Source organism: Danio rerio, chromosome 21 (genome assembly GCF_049306965.1).
Source record: "Danio rerio strain Tuebingen ecotype United States chromosome 21, GRCz12tu, whole genome shotgun sequence".
NCBI lineage: Eukaryota > Metazoa > Chordata > Actinopteri > Cypriniformes > Danionidae > Danio > Danio rerio.
This window is the reverse complement of record NC_133196.1, coordinates 16,421,137-16,449,087: the sequence shown is the minus strand read 5'-3', so window position 1 is coordinate 16,449,087 and position 27,951 is coordinate 16,421,137. Positions and strand designations below refer to the sequence as shown.

At 40.6% G+C, this 27,951-nt stretch overlaps 1 protein-coding gene across 2 annotated transcripts in view; it reads left to right on the top strand.

Annotated features, from left to right (window-relative positions):
* Positions 1-27,951, top strand: part of mmp17a (matrix metallopeptidase 17a) — a 227,214-nt gene that overhangs the window by 74,343 nt on the left and 124,920 nt on the right. The window lies entirely within an intron of this gene.

The following is a 27,951-nucleotide window of genomic DNA, read 5'->3' as shown; positions in this document are numbered from 1 at the left end:
AAAAAAAAAACAATGTGCAAATAAAAAGCCATTAGCCATTCGATTAGTTTAAATTGTGACCTCTCCCGTGTTTATCAACACTGCAATAGCATCAGTTGCAGCATATTGATTTTACAGTACAATGTGAAACTTTGACACCTTTACGGCACTCACATAGGCTACATTAAAAATAAAGACGATGAATGATCATGGAGGATGATCTCCAAGTAGCGGTCTTCAAAATTAGAATAGACTTTTACTGTAAGCATTATGCCCACCAGTCTCATTCAGTGAGGTTAATATTAAATTAAACCAATGAATAAATGGCTATAAAAAAAGTATCTTGTTGAAAGGCTGTTGCACTTTGTGTCGTCAATATGTTCGTGTTTTTATAGGCTTTTTGGTGTGTGTGCATTTTTGTCTGCAACATTTCTATGTTTATAACCATTTTCGAGGATAGTGGGGGTCGTGATTAACTAGAATTGTTATTTGGGGTGTTGCGGGCTGAAAAGTTTGGGAACCCGTGCTCTACTTTAATAAATAAAATATATTGATAAAATAAAGTTACAGTAAAAAAAAGAGTGGGCTAAAATATGTATTTTGGTGTCTGCAACAAAATACATTTACAAAACTGATTTTCTATAGCAAACATAATAAGCATTCTTAATGCAAGAAGTAAAGTGCCTACATTAATGTTCCAAATGACTAGTGAAATGAGACGTCAAACTGCTGGTGCATAACAGAATAATTCTGACTTTACATTTATTAAAATTAATAGAATAAGAGATCCTATTTCACATGTTTAAAATTATCAATTAAATACTGTATTGCTGACAAAGGGCAACAAATTGTTTTGTAGTGTAGATTTCGATGATTACAGAGTTCTAGTTTTCTTTAGAATATCTTCTTTTATGTTTTACTGACGAAAGAAACTCGGACAGGTTTAAAAGAAGTAAAGTGTGAGTAAATGATGACAGGATTTTCATTTTTGGGTGAGCTATACTTTTAAACCAGGCACATTCTAACGGGGAGAATAAAAAATAAATTACTTTCTTTTACCTTTTACTTTCCATTGTTATCATTCATTCATTAATTTTCCATTGGCTTAATGCCTTATTTATCAGGGGTCCCCACAGCGGAATGAACTACCTACTATTCCGGCATATGTTTTATGTAGCGGATGCCCTTTCAGCCAAAACTCAGTACTTGGAAACCTTTTTATTTTAATTTTTATTATTAAAAAAAAAACATGACCACCACTGTAGGTAGCATGTTGGCTCAATGGTTAGCACTGTTTCCTCAAAGCAAGAAGATCACTGGTTCCCCACCGGGTCAGTTTGCATTTTTGTGGTGTGTTTGCATGTTTACCCTGTGTTTGTGTGGGTTTCTTTACCGGTGCTCCCAATTCCCCTACAGTCCAAAGACATGCGCTACAACTGAATTGAATAAGATAAATTGGCTGTTGTGTATGAATGTGAATGTGAGAGTGTGTGGGTGTTTCCCTGTAATTGGTTGCAGCTGGAAGGGCATCAGCTGTATAAAACATATGCTGAATAAGTTGGTGGTTCATTCTGCTGTGCCGACCCCTGATGAGTAAAGGGACTAAGCTAAAGAAAAATAAATGAATGACCACCTCTGCCAGCTTCACTAATATACTCCAGATGAATTATGTAAACTCAGTTTTTCGAATCACTTTGTTTAGCATGCTGCGAAGGTGTTTATCTTGCCTTTTTAATTCCATATTACAAGTCGCATTCTGTTTTGAAACCCTCAGAGTCAAACTGCCGTAATGTCTTTAGCGAGAGTACCAGCTGGACCATCAACAGATGCACAAAGCAGCGCGAGAGCTCCACTGTCTGCCTTTCTCACCCATGCCATCCTCATTATAGTACACACCGCATATTAGCTCGCAAACCCAGAGTGACACGTCCTCATCTGCGAGTCTGCCACCTCTGCTGTCACGAGCCTGTCCATCATTCACAAATGTCAATCAGACCAATGCGACTCACAGGCTCTCGTTTCTAATTACCCAGAAAGACTTCAGCATGAGCAGGGCGGGCAAGCGATTGACATCCAAAAGCGAGGTGGCCAGGAGCCAGCACAGGCCCAGAGCAGAGTAATCAAAAGAAAGGGATGAGTTTAAGAGCACAGCCTTGGAGACTAAAAAAGGCCACAGCATTTAGAGTACTGGTAAACATTAAATCAATAGCATTGCACTTTGGCTAAGATAGACCTGTCTCCCTGGAATAATGTAGTGTGGATTGATTTGCAGTTGCAGTAGATCAGGTGATTTTTTTGGGAGGGAAGAAACTCCCATTAATTGAACCTGTCACTTGGAATCGGTTCTCATGTGCATTTCCTCACTGCTAACGCAGAGACATAACAGTCCAACAGGTTGTAGTAAAAGCATCAATATGCTTTGTTTTATGGATTTTAAGATGTAGTAGGTGATCAGCCAAAATCAGCATAATATCTTTTTAAACACAGTCCCTCTTCTGTCATCAAAAATCATGCCTCCTGATATCACAAAGTCGCACATTAAAGATGACAGAGATCCACTAAATCATGTCATTCGCCAGTTAGAAAACTTTATAGTACTTTATTTTACCACAATTGTAAACAAAAACAAAAAAAAAACTGTATTATAGCAATTTTTCAGATGTGTAGAAAGCAAAACTTGTCATGATATGCAATTTTTCATAAATTCAAGGGATCGCTGGTTTAACTCTCTTATATGCTTTGTCTTAAAGTGATTATGCTTAGGCTATATTTAGCCACCGCAGTGCAGGAATTACACTTATTATTAAGTCATATTTACATGCTATTTCAAAGCGAATATTCAGAGTAGCATGGTAAACAACATAGGGAGCGAATCACAGGCTGTCATCGTTCAAAAATTAACCAATGTGAATATAAAAACAACTTCACTTCAGTAAGGCAGGCTAGGCAGAGTAGCGTTATTTACTGAAGTTTTGATGATAAATTAAATAAAAATCTGCTTTATCGATGCTGTTAATATAAAATTTAAAATAGTCACATCAATCTTTCGCCGGTAGATTTCAGTGGCACACACAAACGGCGGATCTGGGTGAATGGGTGCACAGATATACATATCTACATTTGCTGACAGACAGTTTGGGCTACTTATAAGAATTATGGGAATTGTCAGTCCGACAAATATTAATTGGACAAGCATTTTTTTTGTTTTATGCCTTACCCATAATATAAAAATATAAAATTAATTTAGATCATTTATTTTAATCAGTAAAATTGGAATGTCAAGAGACTTTCAACCAGCAAAACAAAAAATGTTTCTGAAGACAATCACCCCTGCAGACAAAATAAACATTTAAGATGGCGAGTCAAAGAACTGTGGCATGACATACAACTTATATGGATGTGAACATAGGCATAGTGACGGTCAAGGTGATTCAAAGTTCCACTGTAAACAATAAACTTGTTTTCTTAATTTTAAGCTGAATCAATTTAACCTTATGAGTCATTTTAACTTGTATTATATTAGGCTGCCTTAAAACAGCTTGTGTAACTTAAACAATTAAGTTTGAACATGATTTATGATAACATGATGAAAACATATATGCTGTCATGATTAATTAATCATACAATGATTTGCAGTGTGGTTATTTAAAGGTTGTTAACTGGGAATAACATACCTTGGAATGTTGCGATTGACCAATTAGAATCAAGAAGACAGTGGTGCAATAATAATACATAAAACAGGTCTGTCAATACATTTATTAAAATAGCCTAACATTTAGCAAACAACTCACTCCCAAATCAGAAATAAGCTGCAAATAAGTAGAAGATGTGTTAAGGGTGAGGATAATTAAATTAAAACAAGAACAAATAATAAATGAAGGTTATGGAAACTGTATTAAATAAAAAACAAATGTGGTAACATACTTTCAATAACAAAATCACACATTTTAATTAACAAACACTTCAAGTAAAATGAATTCCCTTATATAGAATAAAATAGACTGATAGGTTAAACAGATCAAGGAACGTGAGGCTGTCAAGACGGCTCACTCTGCAATAAATGAACTATTTCTTCTCTAAGTCATCTTTTAAATAAACTGCAATCAGGTTGCATGCTATACTTTGTCTACCTACTCTCTTTTCATGTTTTCATGGGTATTGAACTTTTCCAGAAAGATTAAAACTCCTATTGAACTTTGCTTTTGTCTAATGTTTGAACCTATGTAACACCAGTTTGTTCTTCAATTTCACTTAAAGCTTACCTAAGGAATCTTCTTCTTTTCTGCTGCTTTGTTCTGCAGTTTGGTTCACGTCCTATTTCTGGCTGTTGTTCTGGATTTCTGTGACCTCTAGACCATTTCCTGGCATCTGGAGTTAGGAAAATTTGGGACATGGAGATTATTTCAGGAATGAGGTCTGTGGAGAGGTGGCGGAGGTGTAGATGAGAATAGATCTGGCACAATGAGGCAGCAGAGCAATATGTGTATGCAACTGCTAAACCTGTGTGTTCAGATTTTTGGGTAGTGATATTTTTAAAGGCCTAATTAGATTAACTTACAACCTGGAAGTTACATTGTACAATTCAGATGGTTTGAAGCTTGGAAATTTGGTGTCCATACTACATTTTACATGAAACCAAATAAATTGTTATTGGTTTATTTATGACCTTGTATGATAAAACATTATCTTTGTTTTGTTTTTTTTCTTATGTTGTACATGTATATTTTGTCACAAATTACATTGTATGGGTCAAAGTGTTTAATGCTTTTATGCCCAAACTCATAACTATATTAAGTAAAGATAATATTACATGATGATATTTTGTACATATCCTACTGTGAATTAATTTATACATCTTTAAATGTTTTTTCTCAGTAGTTTGACTTTTCTGAACTCTCAGATTCCATATTTTAACATAGTTATATCTCGTCCAAATGTTGTTCATTTCTAACAACAAAAAGCTTATTTATGCATCGTTTATGTAATGTATACATCTCAATTTCACAATATTGACACTTATGACTGGTTAACAATTAAAGCAATCCATCTGAGCTTGATCTAAATGAAATTTTAATTTGCTGAGAAGAGGTGCTGTGGACTTTTTATAATCCAATCAAGAGGACAAGCTTTTGAGATGTTGTTTTTTTTCTGGAATGAAGTGTCATAAATGACATGTTATTCTAAAAGTCTTCCTCCATATTTGAAGTGGAGCAGAACAACTTCCCATCAGTTCTCTCAGCCACAGACAGCTTGTTTCGGTGATAGAAAATGAGCAGTTTTACTACCTGATTTATATAAGCAGCATAACATTGATAAAGAACAGTAAGCAGGAAATGTTGTATATTCATGCAGTGTGATTTGAAGCTTGTGACATCCATGCACATGGTTAATCATCTATATTAATAGAGAAGACTCCAGATCCAGATTTGTTTTTACATTACTGTGACAGTTAGGTTAAGGATAATTAGTATAGGGGTAGACGTTAATAAAATACAATTAATGGGGCATTTAATTAATAATATACTGTAAATAATTCTTGTTAACTTGCAGCTGCAACTGGATGTGATCTAAAGCTCTTAACCACAATAGGACAATATATATATATGTGTGTGTGTGTGTGTGTGTGTGTGTGTGTGTGTGTGTGTGTGTGTGTGTGTGTGTGTATGTATATATTGTATGGACAAAACATTATAATTTGTATTGTGGTTTTGCAAAACAAATTATTTACGGTAATATTTTTTATAATTCATATGAGCGTAATATTACATATCATTGCAGGGATGCAGACAGAAACATGAATAACAGCATCACGAGAAAGTTGCTTTCTTAAAAGTTTCAACATTTTGCATTTTATTAATTGATTTTTTTCATATTGAACCTATAATCATGTTTTTTTTAAGTGTTTGATATTTTATGAATATTTTATATTTACATTTTAATAAAACATTCGCCCTGCAGTTCTAAATAAAGTGAGAAATATGTTTGCATAAATGAGTACATTTCTGAGTATTTACTTTAAAATGACAAAAGAAATAGTTCTGTGCATGTGGTCTAAATTTTTATAAACTATTAATTTTTTGAGTTTACATAAAGGTTACTTTATCAATATATTATTATCAGGATATGAGATGGCTTATATTATAAAATAAGATTTTTTTTTCATATCACCCAGCTGGGGCTGCACGATGCTGAAAAAAAACTGTCATTGCAAATTTCCCCCAACTTTCCCCTGTGATACATATTGCAATATTGAGTACAATTGCACAATATTTTCCAATTTTGGGGAAAAAATCATAATTTTAGAGGAGTGCATCTGCTTAAAATACAATAAATCAATCACAATTGTTGGTAAATATGGTAAAGCAAAAATACATAAAGTAAATTGTTTTCTATGAGTTTAAAAATATTCAGGTAAACAAATTGAATAATCAAATGTCCACTATAACACAATTACATTTAATCTTTTTTATATATATATATATATATATATATATATATATATATATATATAGTTACAAACAGTATAAATAATTATGCCTTAATGATTTACATGAAATGTTCACACAGTCACAAGCCCTTAAAAAACACTTGCAAATGACAAACATTTCAGTAACTTTACAATTAAACATTGCAATACTCCACAAATCATGAGTGTTTTCAGCTGTGGCTCCTAGTCAACTATAATCTCGATTCGATATTTCAGATCCTGCAATGTGACTATTGCAGATGCAAATATTGTGATATTGATGCTGAAACGATATGTTGTGCAGCCCTATACCAGCCTTAAACCAAATAATTTTATTAAGCAATCATTGTAAACTACATTTGAATTCATTAATCAGAATGATTTCCATAGATCTCTATAGAAAGCTAGCCACACTGATGTGTATCTGTCCCCAGCTATTTCACTCGTTTTGATTGTGTCCAGCCCAGAGTAAAGGAGGAAACACAAGGGAAGAGTAGTAAGAGGTGGAAGCTCATCACTCTCTTCTCACTCCTATATTGTAACTCATTCGAAAGAATCCCTGGATGGTGCCTGTAGATATATAGAGTGTCAGACAGAGACTGGGCTTTAAAGAACACTTTCTTATTGGCACCCAGTGCAGCTCATCTCCCTGAGACAAATGCCTTGCAGGGCTTTCTGACCCTGTTGCTGTTGCCTGTTGATCTGTTTGACTTGAGCGGCAATCTGGATGCGAGGTCAGCCACATGGTTAGTGTTCTGTAATGAGAAACATCCCTGGTGGCAAACGTGTAAAACGGATGGCTTTGGTAATAAAAATGTACTGACAATGTACAATGTACCAAGAAGGGCACAGCAACCAAACATTTGTTTTTTTTATCCCCAAAGCATTTTCTTTCTGCATTTGTTACAATTTTCAATAAAGTTTCACAGAATATTTTGTTCTATAAATTTTAACGTAAAATTGAACAAAAGAAACTATAGAAAAACATTGAACTACTAGTTTACCTGCACTCCCAAAGCTTGCATGAAATTTTATTCAGGAACACAAGGCAGTTTTATATACTGTTGAATGTTTGATGATTGTGCTGGCATTTTATACTGTATCATTCTGGTTCTTCTTGTTTTTTGGAACTTGAAGCTTACTTCTGTTAAATTACTGGATTTAATTTAACAGATTACTGGAAAGTTCTGTTAAAGACAGGCAAAGTTTGTATCGTAAATGGCACAAAATTCTAGTTAGGTATAAACTATATGAAACTATATGGCTATGAGAGCCAGATCCAAATTGGTGGGTCTTGAGCTCTGTGTAAGCTGTACAAGTTTACCAGTTTTATTGATTTGTTTATTGTCTCGTATTTGACACAGACTTCAACCAACTGTGTTTTATTAACGGCCACACCTACTCCAACCCCAAACATATGTTACAGTACCTTGTATTTTATTAATGTCTACACCTACTCCAACCCCAAACTTAACCTTTTTAGTATCCTATTTTTTTTTATTAACAGCTAGACATACCCCAACCCCAGACCGATCCTTTACAGTAACCTATTCTGTTCTATCAACATCTACACCTAGCCCAACCCCAAACCTATCCTTTGCAGTAGCCTATTCTGTTCTATTAACATCTACACCTACCCCAACCTCAAACCTATACTTTACTTTAAACTATTGTGTTTTATTAACATCTACACCTACTTTAACCCTAAACTTATCCTTTAGAGTAACCTATTGTGTTTTTTAACATCTACACCTACTTCAACCTCTAACCAATCTTTTACAGTAACCTATTGTGTTTTATTAACATTAACACTTACACCAACCTCAAACTAATCATTTACAGTAACCTATTGTGTTTTTATTGACATCTACACCTACCCCAACCCCAGACATATCCTTTACAGAAACCTACTGTATTGTGTTTATTAATGTCTACACCTACTCCAACCCCTACCCTATCCTTTACATTAACATATTGTTTATTAACATCCACACCTACACCAACCCCAAACATATCCTTTACAGTAACCTAATGTGTTTTATTAATATCTACACTTACTTCAACCTTAAACGTTTCCTTTACAGTAAGCCATTGTTTTATTAATATCTACACCTTCCCCAACTCCAAACTTATCCTTTACAGTCACCTGTTGGTTTTTTTAACATGTACACCTACCCAACCCCAAACCTATCTTTTACAGTAAACTATTGTGTTTTATTAGCGTCTACACCTAGCCCAACCCAACCAATCCTTTATACTAACCTGTTGTTTTATTAATGTCCACACCTACCGCAAACCTCTGTTACAGTAACCTATTGTATTATACTAGGGGTTCTCAAACGTTTCAGCTCGCGACCCCCAAAATAACAATGCCAGTGGCTCGCAACCCCCAATATCCTCTGAGCTGGTTATAAATACAGAAACTTTGCATGCAATGGCACACACACACACCAATAGACCAAAGTTTATTCTTCATAGATTTTTTTATGTATGTTAGGGCTGTAAATGGCCCAGAAAGCTTAACCTGGTGTTATAATATCAATCTGCTGCATCTGAAGCTATGCTGTGTCTTTAATATAATGTAATTACCCCAGCGATCGCAATTGAATAGAACTAGTAACTATAAGCTACTATATTAACTATATAAAGTAGTATATAGTAACTATAAATTACTATTTTTTTCTAGGTTATGGATAGAATATGGTAATTCTTATGGTTTAATAAAAATAAATACATTTTTGGAAATCACCAGGCGACCCCCTTTCGTTGTCCCACGACCCCTCGGGGGGTCCCGACCCCCACTTTGAGAACCACTGTATTATACTAGCGACTACACTTACCCCAATTCTTAATATACCCCTTACAATAATGAAAAAAGTAATTATTGTTAAACAACATCACAAAAATGATACTATATTGATGTACACATGCTCAGTAGCTGCAGCTGTAACTTTTCTAGCCTTAATAACCTACCCATAGTTGAACCCTTACTTGATAAATTACACAAGTGACTTTTTTTTTCCAGTAATTGTGCATTGCTTAAATATAATGTGAACAGCCAGTTGGATATTATCCTTTATGTATTTCCGCCTGACATAACTTGTGTATGTATAGGGTAACACTTTAATTTGATCTAAATAGTATTCTATGTTGTATATATAGTTCCAGTTATGTATAGTCAGTAATATATAAGTGTAAACTTATAGTTAATTGTGCATAGTTTTAAGCAATCAAGCAACATATTTTTGCTATTTAACATGTACACTGATCAAAGAAACTCCTAAAATAGTCTCTGTGTATTTTAGTATTCATGGTAATGATGTAATTTTGATATGTACATACGGGTTAAGGTAGTGATTATACTAAAAGCTTCAATGGGTAAACCTCAGAAAACAGTGCTCTGTAATAAGTTACATGCATGAGAGAATGAATAGAATAGGACCCTGCGCCAGCAACAAGCTCTCAGTAGTAGCAGATCAGTGTGGTTGAAGAAGTAAGAAGAACGCACTGTTGCTGCACGCAATGCTACGTGTTTTCTGTTAAATCAAACCAATTTCAGCACTTCTGAACCAATGCAGTTCTAGTCCAAATCTCTCTAAAGAAAACCCCAAATTAACTCCATGTGCTTCTTTGGTTTTATTTTAGGCAAGGGGTACCCCTATCCTACCCCAGGCACACTGAGATCAAGGACGCCTTTCCTGTGGCTGTCCAAACTGGCTCTGGCTTTTATAATTATGGTGGTTTTGTGTTGGGTTGGCATTTTCCTTTACTGCTTAAAATAAACTAAGAGTCTATCTAGAAACAGACAACCATAACGCACCATCAAAAACCCAGCAACAACAGAGTTTGTCCTCAATTGCTTGGAGAATCGCATGATTTTTTTATCGAAGTTTTTGATTATTTAACAGGCCTCTCCACTATAAACATGTCAGCAAAAGGCCAGGTAATTTTTTTAAAGCACCCTGTAGATTTTGGTGACAACCCCATAATGCCCTCTACTAAGTCTGTTCGTTTTCCAGGCCTTTAGAGACACACAGCAGGTGCTCCCATGGTTTGTCTCTCATTTGCATTTCTTCCAGTTCCTAACGAGACGACAGAGCAAGTGCAGAGAAGGGTGGAAGAAAGACCTTCTCGGATGCAAGGAGTGCCAGAGAAATCATTTTGCGAGAGTGAAGGCTTTTGATGTACACACAAAAAAATTCAAGAAGCTGTAAAGTTTAAATGACACGGCTCCTTCCTTGTCTGCTCCCTACGAGAATGGCAGAGAGAAATAATATATGTTTCAGCCGGTAGCAAATTTTTTTTCTAGTTAAATAGACTTGGGCATAAAATCTGTAGAACATAGGTCTCAAACTCAATTCCTGGAGGGTCACAGCTCTGCACAGATTTGCTCCAACCCTAATCAAACACAGCTGATCCAGCTAATCAAGGTGTTCAACACTACTAAAGACTATTAAGCAGGTGTGAGTTGTAGGTGGTTGGAGCTAAACTGTAGAGCTGCGGCCCTCCAGGAACTGAGTTTGAGACCATTGCTGTAGAAGATGAATGGCCTTGCAGTGGTCAAAATGAAGAGAGACAGTATAAAATATGCATTTTGCTCTGTTTCACTTCAACTTAATGACTTGCTACAGCATTTGATTGTTTTTTACAGCATTGTTATATTTGATATATGAAGATTTCATTGAATTACTTCATGAATACACGTGATCCATTGATTTTTAATGGTGATGGTGTGAAGAAGATTCACTATATAAAATGCACATTTCTTCATGTTGTCCCAACACGAATTGTTACGTTAACTTAATTGTTTTTAAAATGTTTTTACAAGTTGATTGCACATAAAACAATTAAGTTTTCCCCAAAAAAATCTCTTAAATTCAGCTCGTTATCATTAAGTAGTTGAAACAAGCAGCATACAATTTTTTTTTTTTTGGTTTGTAAAACCTATGCTTCAAAATGTGTTGTGAATCAAGTTCAGACTGCACAATTTTCACACTGCATGACTATCTGGGCTAGCATTTCATCGCTACTTTGTTTACACTGCAAGATGGGTTAGTGACAGAAAGTTTCACACTGCATGACTTTACAATAGGAACAATTGCCGACAACTTTGTCTTGGTATGCAAAATACGTCTTAGAGCCAATCACACACGAGAAGTGACATGAAAATAACGTGAGGTCACAGAATAATCTTTTTTATTAACTACATATTGAGAAAGAGTCTTTAGTGGGGTAGGAAAAGTACAATTTGGCTCACCTGGGTTTTTGAAGGGAATTAGCAGTTTTTCCTTGACCTGGTCTTGACCTGGTTGTGATATTGCTCAGATGACACATCAAACAGGTATCCTGCCAAATTTACACTAGTTTTTCCTCCATTTCTTGTGTCTAAATAGACTGAAAAGAAGTGCTTTTAACTACTCCAACCTCCCTCTGGCCTGCAGATACCCACTCTAGTGGATGCTGCACTCTCATTGGCTGTAGGTGATCGCCAATGTTATTTTCAATCAAAACACATTTCACATGGCATGATTTGAATCGCCGACAGGCCCAGATATTTAGCATGCCAAATATCTGTCAGCGATTTCTAAAAAACCTCTCAGGGAGTCAAAATCTGTGCTAAAATCAGTCTGAACTCTGCATAAGTTGAACACTTACAGTTTACTTCTTTGTTTAAATTGACCTAAATTACCATTAAGATGCATAAGTCATTTTAACCACAGTCAGTCTTTTATGCACAGCAAGTCAGTTTTTGACACTGCCCACTGTCCTCATGAGTCTCAAAGTCTTTATGTACAGTTTACAGGCCTAGATAAATAAAAGAATGAATGACGAAGATTTAACTTCTGTAAATTAGATTTCGGTAAATAAAGAGATCACACAGTATTGATTTTTATATCACTACTGTCAGCTTCCATCAGTGTGTGTTGGTGTACTAATGAAAAACTTGATCCATCATCAGTATGCCCTTGAGCAAAGCTCTTAACATCAGGTTTCCCCATAACAATTGTCCCTTTAGTAAGTGCATTGTACAGTTTTGTGGGATAAAAGCTATGTAACCACTTTACTACTCAACTTTCATTACTGAAGCAGTTGTTGTTTCATTACCGGGAAAACGATCACCTTTAAATGTCATTTGTTACAACCCTTTTTGTTCAAATTAGTTGGATCTATTGAAACAATTTAAGGAAAATATAGGCATCATACTTTCAGATCGCCACTTCACATGACATTTTGATGTGGATCTACTATCCAATATTTTTATATATTGCAGAGTGGAAAATTAAATTACTATGGAAAACTATGGTGACTGCCCGCTTTAAAAAACCAAGTGGCTGTGTATTTCCAAATTTTTGTTATCACACTCATTTTTCTAAATACATAAAAAGGAGACATTCAGAGTATGAGTATTAAAGGGATAGTTCACCCCAAAATTTAAATGTACTCATTATTTGCTCACCATCAGATGGTTTCAACCCTTTTTGAGTTCATTTGTATTAAACACAAAGAACATATTTCGTTAGAAACATTGACTGACTTAGTAGGAAAAACAAATACTATGGAAGTCAGTTTTCACAGGTTTCCAGCTATCTTCAGAATATCATGATTTTAGTTTAACAGAAGAAAAATGAAAATCAAGCAGTGAAGTAAAGGGTGAGTAAATGATAACAAAATATACAGTTCCCCTTCGGTTGGGGAACTTCAGTGCCATGAATGGGAGGATTCGGATCAGAAGCCGCTTATCTGGAGAGTATTGAACGGGCCAATGAATGAAATTAATTGGCAGCGTAAGCTTGCGCAGGTGTGCGACATCTGCAATTATCTCAGCATATAAGCACACCTGAAGCCAGCAGACGCCATCCTTTTCGCTTCAGATCCTTTCTGAGTGAGTCGATGAGGATTCCTCTTGCTGATCAGCACTTCAGAGCGAACGAGTGTGTCTCCCGGTCCAGAGTGGGTCTTCGCGGTGGCAGATGGTCGAGCTGGGTTACTCCCTTGCCTGCGGTTCTTTGGGTCCGGTCCTCCAGAGCGGTGCGTATAGTTGCAACTTTCCTAAAAGAGCAACACAGTCGTGCAGCACGTCCTTTTCAGGATGGCGCTCCGACTGTGCGTTTCTGGATGCGGGGGTTTCCTGTCTCCGGATGATGGACACGATCACTGCATTGCATGTTTGGGGGTCCAGCATGTTAATGCGGTGCTCGCGGGCGGTTCATGTCGTCATTGCGATGCCATGACCGTTGCACAGCTAAGATCGCGGCTAACTTTCGCAAGAGAGCGAGCCACCCCAGTTGCCTCCTGTTCTAAAAAAGCAGCGGGCGCTCGGGCAGATCTGAGGGTTTCAGCGGGAGCTAATCCGCCGCCCACGGGCTCGCGGACCTCTCGCTCCTCACGGCGCTCCATCCAAGCTTCGGGTGGTGAGAGTGATCCGTCTAACCAGATGGTAGCTCTCACACTCGCTGACACCGGAGATCAGATGTCCTCCGCGGCATCGGAGGGTGGGCTTTCACTGTCCGACGAAGATCCGGACCCGCTCGCCCCCTCCGGGCAGGTGAGCGCTGTCAAATCGGATCCTGAAGCGGACATGTTAGCCGTGCTTTCCCGGGCTGCTTCGGCCGTGGGGTTGGAGATGGTTTATCCCCCAGCTCCGCGGCCGGACCGACTAGATGGGTGCTACGTAGAGGACCAGAAGGCGAAGCCTTCGAAGCCTCTCGTCCCCTTCTTCCCGGAAGTGCACAGTAGGCTCACGCAGTCCTGGAGGGCACCTTTCTCTGCCCGTGCTGCGAGTGCCTCCGCCCTCACCGCCCTTGACGGCGGAGCTGCCAGGGGGTATGAGGCGATCCCGTCAGTGGAGCGCGCTATCGCGGTCAATCTTTGTCCGCGCGGCGCCTCTACGTGGCGGGGTTTGCCCCGCCTCCCGTCCAAAGCCTGTAGGTTGTCTGCCTCCCTCGGAGCCAGAGCTTATAAGGCTGCGGGCCAGGCTGCTTCTGCTTTGCACGCGATGGCCACCTACCAGCGCTACCAAGCGCAGGCGCTGGCCGAGCTGCACGAGGGCGGGTCCAACCCAAGCTTATTACATGAGCTGCGCACCGTGACCGACTATGCTCTTCGGACTACTAAGTCCGCCGCGTGTGCGCTGGGGAGGACGATGTCCACACTTGTGGTTCAGGAACGCCACCTCTGGCTAAACCTGGCCGATATGCGCGACGTTGACAAAGTTCGCTTTCTTGACTCGCCCATATCCCAGGCTGGCCTGTTCGGCGACACTGTCGGTGAATTCACCCAGGAATTCAAGGCGGTGAAAGAGCAGTCGGATGCGATGGGCAATGTCATCTATCGGCGTGGCCGTAAGCCCGCTCCGCCCGCCGAGCCATCCACCTCCGCTGTTCCTCGCCGAGGGCGCCCGCCAACGAGTGCTGCCCCGCCCCCGCCTGCGCCTCCGGCCAAGCGGGCGCGGCGTTCACCTCGAAAGCAGGCAGCCCCTCCTGCCCAGGGCGCCGTTAAGTCCGGTAAACGGACCGCGAAGCGTCCCTGAGACAGGCCATCCGGAGAAGAGGAAACTTGCTCTTTCCCCGCTGGAGGGCGGGGCCCCGATAACAACGGTACTTTTCAGTGCCACCAAAACATCAGTAAAAGAGCACTTTTTCCCTTCCCCGGATGTGACTGCACGAGTTCTGCCAGTCCGGGACGCGCTGCCTTCCGGCTCGCAGACTCTACGTGCTTCGCCAGTGGCTCACGAGCGCTGGGGGGACGGTCTCCCTTCCCTCAGCCCTCCAGCCCCCTCTCCGGAGTCAGGGTGCGGAGCCAGAGCGAATCGCTCTCCTCCAGCTCTTCCGCGGGACCCTCGTGCTTCCCGGATCAGCACACCCACTCCGCGCTGCCCCACCGCTGGTACGTCAGCGATTGTAGCGATGACTCCATTAGCGAGGGCTCTGCCTGCCTGGTTAGCGCGGGCCAGCCCCTCGCGGTGGCTCATACGCACAATCAGACTCGGTTACGCGATTCAGTTCGCGAAACGGCCCCCCAAGTTTACGGGCGTGTATTTCTCCAGGGTCAACCCCCTGTCCGCCCCTGTCTTGCGAGAGGAGATTGCTGCCCTCCTGGCGAAGGGTGCAATCGAGCCGGTTCCTCCAGCCGAGATGGAGAGTGGGTTTTACAGCCCATACTTCATCGTACCCAAAAAGAGCGGTGGGTCACGGCCAATCCTAGATCTGCGCGTTTTGAACCGCTGTCTGCACAAGCTGCCGTTCAGAATGCTCACGCAGAGGCGCATTCTCCAATGCGTTCGTCCTCGGGATTGGTTTGCAGCCATAGACCTGAAGGACGCGTATTTCCATGTCTCCATTCTTCCACGCCACCGCCAATTTCTGCGGTTTGCGTTCGAGGGTCGAGCGTGGCAGTACAAGGTCCTCCCCTTCGGGCTCTCTCTGTCTCCGCGGGTCTTCACCAAACTCGCGGAGGGTGCCCTAGCGCCCCTTCGGCTCGCGGGCATTCGCATACTCAGTTATCTCGACGACTGGCTGATTTTAGCCCACTCGCGGGAGCAATTGATTATGCACAGGGATGAGGTGCTTCGGCATCTCCGCCTACTGGGGCTTCAGGTCAACCGAGAAAAGAGCAAACTCGCCCCCGTGCAGAGGATTTCTTTTCTCGGGATGGAGCTGGACTCGATCACCATGGTAGCGCACCTCTCCGAGGAACGCGCTCGCCTGTTGCTGAACTGTCTGAGGGAGCTCGACAGCAAACTAGTGGTCCCACTGAAGTTCTTTCAGAGGCTCCTGGGGCATATGGCATCCGCAGCCGCCGTCACGCCGCTCGGGTTACTCCATATGAGACCACTTCAGCACTGGCTTCACGATCGGGTCCCCAGACGCGCATGGCACGCGGGCACACACCGGGTCTCGGTTACTGCGCTGTGTCGCCGCGCCCTCAGCCCTTGGAACGACCCCTCGTTCCTACAGGCCGGTGTGCCTCTAGGACAGGCGTCCAGCCATGTTGTTGTTTCAACAGACGCTTCCAACACGGGTTGGGGGGCCGTGTGTCGCGGGCATGCGGCTGCGGGCCTCTGGAAGGGTGCCCAGCTGCATTGGCATATCAATCGCCTAGAGCTGTTGGCAGTGTTCCTCGCTCTCCACCGCTTTTTACCGGTGCTGGAGCGGCAACACGTGCTGGTCAGGACGGACAGTACGGCGGCGTATATCAACCGCATGGGGGGTATGCGCTCTCCGCATGTCTCAGCTCGCCCGCCGTCTGCTCCTCTGGAGTCACCCGCGGCTGAAATCGCTGCGCGCCATTCACGTCCCAGGCACGCTCAATCGTGCAGCCGATGCGCTCTCACGACAGCTGTTACGCCCTGGAGAATGGAGACTCCACCCCGAGTCTGTTCAGCTGATATGGGCGCGATTCGGGGAGGCCCAGATCGATCTGTTTGCTTCCCCCGAGAACGCTCACTGCCAGTTGTTTTTTTCCCTGACCGAGGGCTCTCTCGGCACGGATGCACTGGCCCACAGCTGGCCTCGGAGCATGCGCAAGTATGCGTTTCCCCCAGTGAGCCTGCTCGCGCAGTTTCTGTGCAAGGTCAGGGAGGACGAGGAACAGGTTCTTCTAGTTGCGCCCCTTTGGCCCAACCGGACCTGGATATCAGAGCTCTCACTCCTCGCGACGGCCCTCCCCTGGCGGATCCCTTTGAGAGAGGACCTACTCTCTCAGGGACAGGGCACCATCTGGCACCCTCGCCCCGATCTTTGGAACCTCCACGTGTGGTCCCTAGACGGGAGGAAGACTTAGGTAACCTACCGACTGCGGTGGTTAATACCATCACTCAGGCTAGAGCCCCCTCCACGAGGCGCGCTTACGCCCTGAAGTGGAGTCTATTCACTGAATGGTGCGTCTCTCGCAGAGAAGACCCCCGAAATTGCCAGATTAGTGTTGTGCTCTCTTTCCTTCAAGAGAAGTTGGACAGCAGGCTGTCGCCCTCCACTCTCAAGGTTTACGTGGCCGCCATCTCCGCTTATCATAGCGCGGTAGCTGGCGGCACCGTGGGAAAGCATAACCTGGTCATCCAGTTCCTTAGGGGTGCTAGGCGAATTAATCCATCTCGCCCCCCTCTCATGCCCTCTTGGGATCTCGCCCTCGTTCTCACGAGTCTGCGATCCGATCCCTTTGAGCCACTCGAATCAGTATCTCTAAGATTTCTGTCCCTGAAGACAGCTCTGCTGGTTGCGTTGGCCTCCATCAAGAGGGTCGGGGACCTGGAGGCATTTTCGGTCAGTGACTTGTGCCTGGAATTCGGGCCGGATTACTCTCACGTTATCCTGAGACCCCGCCCCGGTTATGTGCCCAAGGTTCCTACCACCCCCTTTAGAGATCAGGTAGTGAACCTGCAAGCGCTGCCCCCGGAGGAGGCAGACCCAGCCCTTTCTTTACTTTGTCCAGTTCGCGCTCTGCGCATTTATGTGGACCGTACTCAGAATTTTAGATCATCTGAGCAGCTCTTTGTCTGTTATGGCGGTCGGCAGCAGGGAAGTGCCGTATCGAAACAAAGATTATCCCACTGGATTGTGGATGCCATTTCACTCGCTTATTCGAGTCGAGGTCAGCCGTGTCCCCCGGGAGTACGTGCACACTCCACTCGGAGCGTTGCATCCTCTTGGGCGCGTGCACGCGGCGCCTCTCTAACAGACATCTGTAGAGCTGCGGGCTGGGCGACACCCAACACATTTGCAAGGTTTTACAATCTGCGAGTGGAGCCGGTTTCCTCAAGGGTATTAGGTAACCCTTTGGTGATTGAGGAGACAACTCGGTAGGGTGTTGAAACACGCTTGCGGCGCCATTCTCCCTAAACACGGAGGTACGTGCGCCTTTTTTATCTGTCAGTAAAGTTCCCCGTCAGGTGAGCCCTGCAGATTCCTCCGTGGCCCCCAGCACTGACTCAGCGGAGGAGTCACTTGCTGGCCCACTACGTTGTAGGTCTGCCCGCTGGTCAGCCCGCGTTTTGGGTATAGGTGCCTGCTATGCGTGATCCCCACTAGGCGATCCCATATGCTTATTCCGCCACGGTTAAGTCCCCCCCCTGGGCGGACCCGTGTCTTCCCTCTCCGCTAACCACTCTTTTGCTATGCGTACTCCCCCTTTTTAGGGCTAGTCCATAGGTAAATTCTGCCATCTATCCCCCCCTTGGGTAACGGATGGCCTCCGCAGCGTCCTCCCTATCGGGATTGCACGCTTCCCAACGTACTGTCGTATTTCCTAGAATTATCTAGATGCTCACGACTTCCCAAAAAATATATCTAAATCCGTAAAACTTCTGTTGAAGTAGGATAAATTAGGGCCAGGGACACGTTGGAGGACCGCGACCCCCATGATGTGGGTGCGTCACGCTTGCTTGACTATCTCCTCATCGGGGGTGTTGGTAAGGTGCAGTCATTATGGCGCTTTCCATATTCTCCCATTCATGGCACTGAAGTTCCCCAACCGAAGGGGAACGTTCGAGGTTACAGAAGTAACCCTTCGTTCCCCGAGGAGGGGAACGGAAGTGCCATATTCCGTCGCCATAATGACTGTCCCTTAGCTGTTTGAAAGTCTCTTCAGCTTAAAAGGATGGCGTCTGCTGGCTTCAGGTGTGCTTATATGCTGAGATAATTGCAGATGTCGCACACCTGCGCAAGCTTACGCTGCCAATTAATTTCATTCATTGGCCCGTTCAATACTCTCCAGATAAGCGGCTTCTGATCCGAATCCTCCCATTCATGGCACTTCCGTTCCCCTCCTCGGGGAACGAAGGGTTACTTCTGTAACCTCGAACGTTTTGTCTAAACTATTCCTTTAAAGGGCCATGAAACCCCCCTCTTTCGGTTCAAGTCTACCTCAGAATTAAAAAAGAAATGTTTAGAGTTGGGCGTGGATTGCTGCAAGCAGAGGGAGGAGTGGACATGGCCAACAACTGTTGTCAGTTGGCTCACAAAATGAGACACAAACCATGAGGAGATGCATGATTTTATAGTTTACAAAGTTAAAATGCAAATAAATAACCAGTAAGTAATTAAATGTCCTGCTACATTTGTTATTTGTAATTTCATATACACATAACCATAATGTGTTATCATCTTCAAGATAATCATGATTATATAAACACTATAAATGAGGAGGACTTCTTTTCTCCTCAATCCCAAGGTCTGAATGCAGACACAGTGGATAGCAGTGCATCAGGTCTCTTGCCCTGTCTATTTCAACCATTAACTCTGTCGATAATCTGGATGATTTTAAACATAGACAAATACAGCAGCATGGATATAGGAGGTTTTTGAATGGTAATGAATTCAACTGATAAAAGACAAAGACCGCCATTTTCCAATTCTCGTACAGCTCTCTTGACAAAAATACTTTCTGCAAAATGTCAGCTTTGCAATATCAGCCCTGACAGAATCTCGGCAAAAAACACGCAAAAACCCAGTGGCTAATGGAAACAAACACATACGACCCTTGCCGTACACGGACTCGGTCTCACCCAGTCATTGCGTCTTACAGCTTGGCAGGTTTGCCTTGTCTTCGGAAAGCACTTGCTCTCATGAATAATTAAGAAGCAGGGTCTTCTTATAGGATAAGAAAACTCAGCTATGAATAATAATAAGAAACCAACGCATCATCACTCCACTAGCAGATTTGTGCTACATCACCGATTTTGATCAAAAAAGATTTAAAACATAGAAGATGAAATTAGCTGACAAAAACTCAAAATTAACCAGTTTTCTCCACAATTAAAGGGCACCTAGGGTGAAAAATCTACTTTTCAAGCTGTTTGGACAGACATGTTTGCAAGTATAGTGTATTGAGCGTCATATTGGGGTGATATAAACACACACAGTCCTTTTTTTTAAATTTAACAACAAAAAAATGGTGGACCAATTGGAGCGGTTTTCAGACCGACCGCAACTTTATGTAGGAGTGCGGTCCCCCCGCCCACCAATATTGATTGACAGCCTCGCGTCACGATCATATCCTCAGTTACTTGTTGCACGTCCGCCATTTTCAGCGTGTAAGTCAAAGCGATATTATTAAAGGAACACCATTGCTCTATTTTTTTGATGAAAAGCTCATTGGGCTCAACACAAGATCAATATTGGTGGGTTTCTGTCGCGGTGCATGCGGCGGAGCTTCTGGTCAGCGGCTCGGCGCGGCGTGGGTTTCTGTAGCGGTGCACGTGGCGGAGGCTTGTGTTTGGAGTTCTGGAATGCGTGGCGCGACAATTCGGGACACTTCATGTTTCAAAGACACAAATGATTTTGTACTCTAGGCTTGGTCTGTCCGACTCGTACATGTACGGCTATGTAAGGGCTAAACTATGTGCCCTTTAAAGCTGAGAGGTGCTAATGTTGCTTAAATTATGCTCAACAAAGATAAATCTGTTGAAATCTAAAAAAAAGTACTCAAGGGTGTCTGGAACCTTTAAGGTATATACTATATATATAAACTTGACCTTGACCTTAAACTGTTACATTCTACAAACAATGATAAAGGCCTACTGGCAGATTTGAAAGATTGGTTTAAAAGTGTATTATGAATTTCATTGCACAATAACCCTAGGAGAAGTTTTGAGAACAATATGCGGCCTTCGATTGACCTTTCCACAACATTTGACATGGAGAACAAGGAATTGCTGTTGGGGGTTCTGCTAAAACTTTGTTGTTTCTCAGTTCAGTGATGAGTCAGTTCCAGATGAGTCAGGATGGCATGCTGGCACCTTTGCTTTTTAGACTCTGAGTTGCATAACAAGCCTCAAGTATCCTGAAGACAATAGTGGAGTAGTGAACTTTAGGTTACATGGCAACACATTCACCATCATATGGTTTCATTCAGCAGGGAAACGATTTGTAAATCCAGCGTATGTTGAACATACACTCACATCATCCAGCAACAGATTTACAATGATGGTATGCAAATTGTGGAGGTAAAAACAAGACAGAAACCATTCAGGATGCATTCATCCAAATTCAATTAGCCAAGTACACTACATTTGCACATCTTAGAGATCTTCTGTATTCCTCCAGATTTATTCAGTAGGTATAGTGGTGCATTCCTGTTCAGATATATTAGAAGGCAAGGAAGCAGATTATTATATTCTTCTGTTTGTTTGTTTGTCTGTCAGGAGCCTCTTGTGGCTGTTTAGACTGCACTTTTTAGACTGCCTGTTTGTCATGTTAATGTCTCGCAGTCGCTAAATGAGAGCGATTTTTTTTTTTTTTTTTTTTTTTTTCTCTGGTAATTTCTTTCCTCACTTGGATTACTGAATTGAATAGTTGGGTCAATGGGTCTGTCAGGAGAGAAAGAGCATTTTTAAGAGTGCTTTTATGATAATTTCATCTCAGGGAGATAGAATACAGAACACATAAAGTGCCCAAATAAAAATTAGAGTTCACAGCAGGCAAACTAAGGTGAATATCTTACCTCTTAATAGCTTTGTGGAGTAAGTAAGCCAAGTACCTTATTTTCTGCCTTTGTTGATGTGCCTTTTTGAGGAGTGTTAGTTAGAATCAGTGCAAAAGAATCCTTTCAACATGTCTCCTGTTGTGTTTATGAGGAATGTCATGGAATTGTAGCTGGTTGGATTGATCTCAATCTCTTGGGGGAAATGAAAAATCTGTGCAACATGTAGGTAATTGATATTGTTGCTCTATTTTTACCAGAAAATAAAACATTTTAAATGTGCATATTGCCAAGGTTTAGATGATCTCATTTTAGAAGCTGTGAAATGGAACAAAGTGACATTTGGAGGCTAGAGTATTTGTTGCGAGAACCAAAGATTTAGAAAACTTAGTGCCATCATATTACTCATGCTACAGAAATCTATAAACTATAGAGACAATATCAAAGCATGACAGAAGCCGTATAATCAATGCTTCAGCAGACAATATCTGTTTTCTCCATCTCTTTTCATTTCCAAGGTCAGAAATCTTCTGCAAGCGATGTGCGTACAATGCTCCATGACAGTTTTATTACTCTTTGTGCCCATTCGGCTTCACAGATAAGTATAAGACAAAACCTTTGCTTTGTTGATACTTATCTTTCTAAATATTGGAAGATGGCTCAATGCTGTTTCAGTGCACGTGATTTGAAATGAGTATGACGACACAATTACAAGCTACTGTAGAGGAGTAGTAGAGGCTAAATGTCACAAGGAATATAAATAGAAGGTTTTGAATAAGTCAAAGTTTTCTTTCCAGCAGTGGTTTTAATAGTGCATCCCAATAAATTGGATAGAATTTTGTTACCTTGTTTTGCCAATCACCAATTTAAAAATAATTTGAACATTATGATAAATGCCAGCTCACGTGTTTTTTTTTTTTTTTTCATACCTTTAGTTTAAATGCTTATAATTGCTTGCTTTCATTGTGGCAACTTATGTCATACACCATTACAACATACCATAAAAGGTCAATGTGCATTTAATGAACTTTATCTCTCTTTTCTTCTTGGCCAATAATGCAACATACAACACATATGGTAACAACCATATCTATTATAAATGCAACTTTATTTACAGTAATTTATATCTCATAAAAAATGTGTTTATCTATCCCCATGATGCTGTATTGTTATTTAAATGCAGTTTTCTATCTTACAGTTATATATAACAGTTAAGACTGGGTGTGTTCACACAAGTAAGCTAAACTAAGAAAAAACAGCTTTTATTTTCTATATTTGACTGTGACACTTAACAATAGCTGTTTCCAACACAGGCTCATTCTGAAATGTAGCCCAATGTACATTCATGGAGGTCGCAAATTATGTAGCTAGAGCTACGTATGGCTGCATTTCATCTGTAAAATGAGTGCTACAGCTACGAATGCTGTTCCTTTTCACTTACCAGCTGGCCACTTACCTCCATATGGACGGCTTTTCTGCTGTTACCAGTTTGTGTAGTAGATTGACATGTACGTCAGCGGACTTAAGACACAGAGCATAGTTCAAGTCCAACAAAGAATGATTCCAGAAAGTGGGTAAGACAAAAACAAAAGCTAAAAAAATAAATAAGCAAGTAAATAACAGGGTGAGAATGTGGTAAAATCTGGTGTGGTAAAAATCAGGGTGCTTTTGCTTTTTAAAACACCGCGGTTGGGTTTAGGGAAGGGGGTGATCGAGTCAATCAGTGCTTTTTAAAACACTGTTGGTTGGGTTTAGGAAAAGAGCAAAGTGAGGGTATTAGACGGTTGGTCAGTCAGTCAGTCAGTCGACAGCGGCCTCTGGTGGATTTACAGAGAGAACAGCAGGCATGAATGGCACTCACCTGAAAAAAGAATTAAGATCTGAAAAAACATTCAGAGCGCCTCTCCTGGATCTCGAACAATTTCGCTCTCTCCAGAAATGTATATAGACGTATGTAATCAGATTAACCCTGGGTTGTATGTTTTAATCTGCATTTTTGTAATATTGCTTAAAAATTGCCCAATGAAAATGCCAAGATGCATTTAAATAAAAAAAAAAGTAAAAATACACACAACCGAGTAGGATAAACATTTTAAACATTGCAAAATTGCATTTCGTCTTCGTCCTCTGAGGCACGAGTAATTAATTACGTAAGAAAAAATGTTGAGTTTAGATTTAGATTTGGCATCACTTTATCAGGAAGTGATGATTTTGTTTTCTTTAACTCATTGTTTGGAACAGTGCTTTATTTGCTAATATCCTATGCAATATTTAATTTTTAAGCATAAGTAATTCACATCTTTGGATGGAAACAACTAATGCTATTGCTGGGCTGAATAGAGAAAAAAAAGAAATTCTTGATCATTTTATGGTCACACCATGTCAGGAGATGTCTTTTGTCCATGCTGCGTTTCTATTTCAGTAAAACTGCATCAGAGTTCAATTGGAGGAGCAATACTCACCTCTTCTGTGGATTCAGTCTGCTTGTTTGTTGTACACCTTGTTTTGGATGGCTTTGTTTGCACATATAGCTGAGCCACACTAACAAAGCAATCACACCAGAGTTTGCTTTATTGGAATCACGCCTGCCAAGTTTGAACACACCTTTAATTTCCACTAGTGGCAAACTTTTATCTCAAAACATGATTTATTTCAGAACAAGGCTTTCTTTCTTCCTTTCTTTTTTTTCTTTTTTTACTTTTTAATATCGTACATGCACAAGTGTACTTTTATGGGTAGGTGCAGAAATTGACTTTCAAAAATTGCTTACTCTAAGAATAATCCACTGAAGAAAAGGGCTGACAGGTAGCTTACTAGATGCAGAAAATAATAAAAAATATTTTTGCCCTTTCTCATGTTTTGCAGATGTATTGATGTATTTGCTGACATTTACCCATCGCTACGTCTTGAATTGTAAAGTCACAGACTCTTGTTTCAATTTGCAATTTTTCATTACCTAACAGAACCTTTGGGGGCTCTTGGTAATTCCGTAAACTGATTTTACTGTAGCGCTGACCTTCTCTGCTCGGGACTCATTTGGTTGACAAAAGCTAGCATTAGAGAACACATTGGTTTCCACGATGGCCTTCTCATCAATCACCTGTGTGCTTCTTTTCTGCACAATTTTATCTGCTTCAAAGTTATGAGCATCTGCGGTTATGCTTTGTTGAAAGCCCCTCCAGTCAGGCCTGATGCTTACATCACTGTACTCATGAGCCTGGCCCCAAAAAAAGATTATGAGCTAATTAGCAGTTGTTAGTAGCTCAGGGCTCTGGGATGATTCGGAACATGAGAATGGATGAGACTTTTGTTGTGGTCTCTCTAATAATACGACAGACCTTCTCTGATTGCACAGGCTCATCCACAATAATAATAAAAAAAAAAACCTCACCATCATTCTACTAGACGATATACACAGAAAATAGATGGCTAATTTCATCTGGTTCACAGCTTCCTGCAAAAATTGATTTGCTGATTTCGACAAGGACACAAAAGCTATTTTTACAGGATCCTAACCGAGTCACTTTATACAGCGGGGTGTACGTGTTTGCTTGGGATAGGCTAAAATATTATTACAAGAACGATGAAGCAGTCAGTTGTATAGCTCCAGATTGTTTCTCAATTCCCACTGGACTGATTTAGTGAGAACGCTTCTCGTACAATTCTCCCAAAATGTATTTCTGTGAGTCATTCATGTAAAAGTAAAAGCTTCCTTGGTTGATGGAGAGTAAACAACTGACAAAACATGATGTGTTATTGCATTGTGCATTCAGTAGTTATCAAACTGTGACATTTGTTTGTAACTATTGACTTCTGCCATGGAGCTCAATGGTTACAGGTTCTCATCTTTCTTCAAAATGTCTTTTTTAGTGTTTAACAGAATAAAGAAAGTCATAAAAGACTTTGAACCACTTGAGGGTGAGTCAATTATGTAAGCATTTTCACAAAGTATAAGGAATAATTTACACTAATATGAACATTTCCTCAGCATTTTCTTACATTCAAGTGGTTCTTGACATACAGTGCTCAGCATATATGAGTACACCCCTCACAAATGACTTATTTTAATTCATATTTTCTATAGGATGCTTTACAATATTATATTTCAGCATATGCATTAGCTTAGTCAGTACTTAAGACAAATCTGGTGCTAATCTAACAAATTAACTTACAATAATGGTTCAAAGGTTATAGCCTAAATTTATATATGTTATATAAAAATATTAAATAATATTATCAAAAACAGCAAAAATCAAGAGAAACAAAAAAATATATACAATTTGGTTGAAATGTTGTAGTTTGTAAATTTGTTTAGCAATATTTTGCATGAATTTAATTGTATTATTATTATTATTTTTTTGCAAAAACCTCTAATTCCACCTATTGAGACAAGACAGTATAATTAGTTTAACTTCACTGAAGATCCAATTACAAATTATTTTACCAAACATAATAATTAATAAATATGTCTATTAAGTGGTAGTTCATTCCACTGTGGTAACCTCTGATAAACCAGAGACAAAGCAGAAGGAAAATTAATAAATGAAATCTGTCAAGTGCATTAAATAAATAACATTACAATTGACATTAATTAAATCTTAACATTCTGTTGTCATTTCTGATATTTGGATTTTGATTTAATGTAAGTTGAGCTTGCGACGCAGTGGAGCAGTAGGAAGTGCTGTCGCCTCACAGCAAGAAGGTCGCTTGTTCGAGCCTCGGCTGGGTCAGTTGGCATTTCTGTGTGGAGTTTGCACGTTTTCCCCATGTTTTTCCTTCGGGTGCTCCGGTTTCCCCTACAAGTCCAAAAACATGCGGTATAGGTAAATTGGGTGAGCCAAATTGTCCATTATGTATGTTTGTATGTGAATGAGTGTGTATGGGTTTTCCAGTGATGGGTTGTGATTCGTTGTGGTGACCCCAGATTAATAAGGGGGCTAAGCCAAAAAGAAAATAAATGAATAAATGAAAGTAAAGCAATGTAAACATTGCAAACTAAGGCTCTTAGATTCAAATAATGTAGTGTAAAACATTGTAAATGATCAATATCTGTGCCTTGTCCATTAATATAAAAACCTTACCAGGCATATAGGTAATATGAAGTCATTTAAATAATGTATAATTTTATACATTATATTTATCTTTAAAAAAAATAGCTTACATTAGCAAATAAAACACAAGGTCTACTGGGCAAAAAGGGGATGTCTCTCAGACACTTTTAGAAGCTGTCATTCATTCATTCATTCATTCTCACTATACTCACAGTCTTTGTCTCTTTTTTGTCTCTTGTTTATCCTCATAGCATCCATGTGGGATAAAAGAACAGCTTCTGAACTTCATCTTTCAAGAAAAGGAGATTAATGTAAAGTAAATAGAGTTAATTCAGAGTAGCATCACTTAATTCAATTCATCTTAATTCCTATAGCACTTTTACAATGTAGATTGTGTCAAAGCAGCATCGCATAGAAGATTATAGTAAATTAAAACAAAATTTTATATAAATTTTAAATAAAAAGTGTCAGTTCAGTTTTCAGTGTTGCAGTTCAGTTCTGCCCAAATAAACGTTATGAATGCATGTTAAACTTCCGACTGTACAGTGTGTTTTCTTTCTCTTATAATGCACAGAGTTTTGAGGTGAGGGACGTTTCATTTGCCATTCACTGACAGTCGGACAGTCTCATCCAATTCCTCAAACTTTATCTTTTAAATTCTTTATCGGTAGTGGAATAAATCACTCCTCATAAAGCCGGCATATCAGCGCCCTGCTATATTCGATTCGTGTCTTCTGATTGGCACGTGGGATATACTGTAGCAGCGTTTGCTGTCAAAGGCAAGTGGCGTTTGGAGGCTTTTGCAAACAAACTCTTATTTCTGTATGCGCTGACACTGAAATTTAGATGATTTGAAGCAAAACTTTTTGTTGAACATGTAGCATGTGATGTGCCTAAAGCATTCGCTCAATGTCATTAGCTCATTTTCGGCGGAAGTGACGTTTAGTGGCTTTTGCATCTGAACTCTTCAAATTTGTTTTGTTTAAATGCACAAAAAACATTATTGATACATTATATTGCCTCTATTCACTGAGAAAC